This window comes from Stenella coeruleoalba, assembly GCF_951394435.1.
Source record: "Stenella coeruleoalba genome assembly, chromosome: 21".
NCBI classification, from domain to species: Eukaryota; Metazoa; Chordata; class Mammalia; order Artiodactyla; family Delphinidae; genus Stenella; species Stenella coeruleoalba.
Window position 1 is genome coordinate 30,141,432 of NC_137167.1, and position 4,453 is coordinate 30,145,884.

Here is a 4,453-nt window from a genome sequence, read left to right on the forward strand (position 1 = left end):
TTTTGTGGCCAATTGCCTGTGTCTAGTACTTCTGGGTTACCTTGGTGGATTTCTTCATTCCAAGGCTGTCATTGGTTAGCCCTTAGGAAATTTATTTTAAAGAAAAAATTATAGTCCTGTTCAAGCCACTGTTGATATTACTAGGTGGGATCCCCTCATGTAGCCAATTAATAATACCTGCTCTGACCCTGGCCATAAATATAAAATTTTCTGTATTACTCCAGCTCCATCAGAGCAACAAGCAAAATCTCGTATCAGTGATTGTGATAGTGTAACTCTAGATATGGGAAGAAGCAGCAAGAGGGAATACTTTCCTGGACCAAAATAGACTACTAAGACAGGTGGTCCAAAGACTTTTGTCTACTAGTAAGGCCTAGTCCAGTAACAGCACACTGAGTAGCCTATCAGCAAAATCTTCACCAGACCTGGGAATGAGCATTCCTAGCACCATGGGATGAAATGCCTCCCAAAGCACAGTCAAAGTTATGACCGTGAGGATGTCCTGTCACCTACAAATTGGCACTTGCCATCTACCTCTACAAGGATTAAACCATGACCTGCTGCAACTGCTGACCTTCAACACCTCCTGAAAGGAGTTCAGGGTGGAGATCAGAAATGAGGCTCTCGGTGCTCTGGAAAAACTAGTAGAACAGGCCTTCAGATAGTTAGATACTGTCAGAAGATTTTTATGAGCCCAAATTCTTGCATCTTCTCATATCTAGAAAAGCACTCAAATGATTAATGTTGACATCCACTTTGGCCATTAAGGAGAGAAATGCAACTGAAAGTCAAAATGGAGTAGCTGCAGTTCAGACATCCAATGCGGTTCAGGCATTATGGATGTGATTTCAGACAAGTTCTTGCTAAGAACTAAGAAGAATACTTAGCAAATACTGCTAAGAACTTGAGTTTTCTGAGCTGCGTCAGACTTGGGATGCCACCAGCCATTCTCAAAACAATGCCTGCTGGCAGCTGGTAGCTGCAGCCTTATGGTTTCAAGGTATCCTCTTGTAACTATTAAATTTTTAGACAATGAAATTGTGTTAGGTCAGATATTAATAAAAAAATAAATAAAAGAAGATGTTTGGTGGCCAATAGCTCCTGTTATGTATAAGTTAACACCACATCAGAAGTTCAAACCTACTTAGATAAAAGTAAACAACTGGCTACCCGGCTACAATTCTCCCCAAGGTGCAAGGTACAGACTGGGTTTCAGGCTTATTCTTCTGATTTCCTCAGGGAATAAGATTTATTTTGTCTATTAAAATTCCAGTTGTCACTCCTCCAACTACTTCTAATTGGGTCTGTTACACCAAAATGGCAGACCAAGGGATTGAGATTTTAATCATACAAGACTCACATCCTGGTGAGCCTTGTAGGTCATGGTCCTGGTTCCCTTTCAAGGAGTATACATAACAACATTTTTGAGATCTTCTGCAGAAAAGGGACCCCGCCCAGGTGGAGGATGGTAACTTCAGGCTGAGCCCAACATTCCTGGAGCACCACCCTGTTACCTCCTCACCAACTATCAGAAGACAGTCACACCCTGCAGCCCTCACCCCAAATTTTGCCTTTCTTTTCTGGGCCTGACGATGACCACCCTGTTAGGCTTCCTGTTTGGCCCCTGTCTGTTTCAACTGTTTACCAGGTTAATCTCTGTTGGACAGAGTCCAACAGTTTAAGGCTAAATTGTTGCTACTACAAGGGTAAATGCCAGTTTGGGGCACAGAATATGTCGATTAAGATCAGGTGGAGAGAGAGACTTCAACTCTACTAGGCAGGACTACACTCACTCTCAGAAGGAAATAGTTACAGAAGAAAGACCTCTGCCTCAATTTCCAAGAAGTATCTTGAGTATGAAGTCTCTCAGGGGGAAATTGTTAGGGGAACCACATGCCTCGGGGCCAAGAAACCAAAACATAAGACAGAAGCAATATTGTAACAAATTCAATAAAGACTTTAAAAATGGTCCACATCAAAAAAATCTTAAAAAAAGGAACACATGTTAATACTGAATCAGAATGTACCTAGCAACAGAATTTTAAAGTTCTTAAAGAAAAACTTATAGAAATAAGAGGAGAAACAGACAAATTAACAATTACAATTGGGTATTTCAGCACTTTTCTGCTTGTCATGAAAAGAAAAAGCAGACAAAGTATCAGATATAGAAGAGTTGAACAACAGTAGAAAAAGTTTTTTTAAAAGCTGATACTTTGAGAGGATCAACACAATTGGTAGAGCTCTCACTAGGTTCATTAAGGGGGGAAAAAGGGAATTACAAGATGCCTCAGGTGTATGCCCACCCTCCAGGCAAGTAGGAAAATGAGAACAGTTCTGCATCTCAGCATTATGTAAACAAGGAGTTGCCACAGGTGGCAGTGATCTACACCCACATTCATTACCTCCTACAAGGTAAAGCTCTTATTATTTTTTTTTAATTTAAGGTGTACTACCAAAAGCAACTACAGATACAATGCAATCTCTAGCCAAATTCCAATTCCATTTGTAGGTCTTTTTTAGAAAAATGTCTATTCATTTCCTTTGCCCATTTTTTAATCAGGTTGTTGTTTTGTTATTGAGTTGTATGAGTTTCTTATACATTTTGTATATTAACACCTTGTTAGACATATGATTTGCAAGTATTTTCTCCCATTCTGTAGGTTGCCTTTTCATTTTGTTAATTGTTTCATTTTGTCGATTGTTTCTTTTGCTGCTCATAGCCAACAGGTTTAGAAAAAGATGCTCAATGTCACTAATCATCAGGGAAATGCAAGTCAAAGCCACAATATCACCTCACATCTGTAAGGTTGGCTACTAGCAAAAAAAAAAAAAAAAAAAGATGAAAGATATTGGCAAGAATGTGGAGAAAAGGGAACCCTTGTGTACTTTTGATAGGAATGTAAATTGATCCAGCCATTATGGAAAACAGTATGGAGGTTTCCTAAAAAAACTAAAAATTGAGCTACCATATGATCCAGCAAAATCCCACTTCTGAGTATATACCCAAAGGAAATAAAATCAGAATCTCAAAGAGATATCTGTACCCTCATCTTCATTGCAGCATTATTCACAATAGCCAAGATATGGAAACAACCTAAATGCCCATTAATAGATGAATGGATAAGGAAAATGTGAATACATATATTGGAGGTAATAATAATATATAATATATTCCAATAAATGTGGAATATATTATATTCCAATATAATATATTCCAATAAATGTGGAGTATATTATATTCTAATATAATATAATGGAATATTATTCAGCCATAAAAAGAAGAAAATCCTGCCATTTGTGACAACACAGACGAACCTGGAGGACATTATGCCAAGCGAAATAAATCAAACACAAAAAGAAACAAAAAACATGTTTACTAGGTGAGAAGAAGATGTATTAATTGTAGCTTAACTGCTCCGTGGCACGTGGGATCTTCCCGGACCGGGGCACAAACCTGCGTCCCCTGCATCGGCAGGTGGACTCCCAACCACTGTGCCACCAGGGAAGCCCGGGACACCCCTTCTTGCTTGGAGAACTGAGCCACTTTGCCAGAGAGACACTGCATGAATTTCCTAGTCACAGGTGAAAAGGGGTGAGGACATAGCCTTTATGTTCCCTTTAAAGAATGGGACCATGAGTTACCTTTCAGCCCAGGCATGATGGTAACCATTTTCCACACAGCCTTGTTTTGCTTTGAGCCTGTGAAAACTAAAAATTCATTTAGATTTTACCTAAAATCAACCCTTCCCCCAATCCTATAACTACAGCTCTGGTTTCTGGTGAGACACTGCATATTTTCACTAGTGTGTGACCTCCTTGCTGAAGCAACAGGATCCTGCCTCGATGGACAAAAATGCCCCTTGGCTTTATCTCCAGGATAAACATAGCTGCAAAGGAGTCATCCTTAGACCTTGCCAAGGAAAAGAAGCAGCTGCAGTCATCAAAATTCCTTACAAGGGCCGTGTCCCTGTGTCCCAATAGTGACTACACCAGAAGCTTGGAGGGGAACTCCTCTGAAACTCCCTACGGCACCCTGTCCAGCCGTCTTTTTCACTCCCCTTCAGAGACTTCCTGCTGTGGAAAGGCATGCCCGGTTTTGCACATAAGACAACATCATCAGCTTCCTTTAAAAAAAAAAATCTCTGCTGTGCTGCAAACCATAGATCTTTAAAACACAGCATTTTAAAAGAAGAAAGTAGACCACGATTCAGTTTTACTTCTTTTTCCAGTGCTGTATTATAGCACTTATCCAATTGACCCTGTAGTAGAGATTTTGCTTGCAAAATCTATAAATAGATACATATATTATTTATAGATAATTATGCATAAGTAGATGTCCATCTCTCTCAAACATCATTTAGAGCTAAAGCGGAAGGACTCACGATTAATACAACCTATTTTCCCTCAGAAAAACCCTACCCCCCGGGGGCCAGGCACGGGGCTCTGTCCGCTC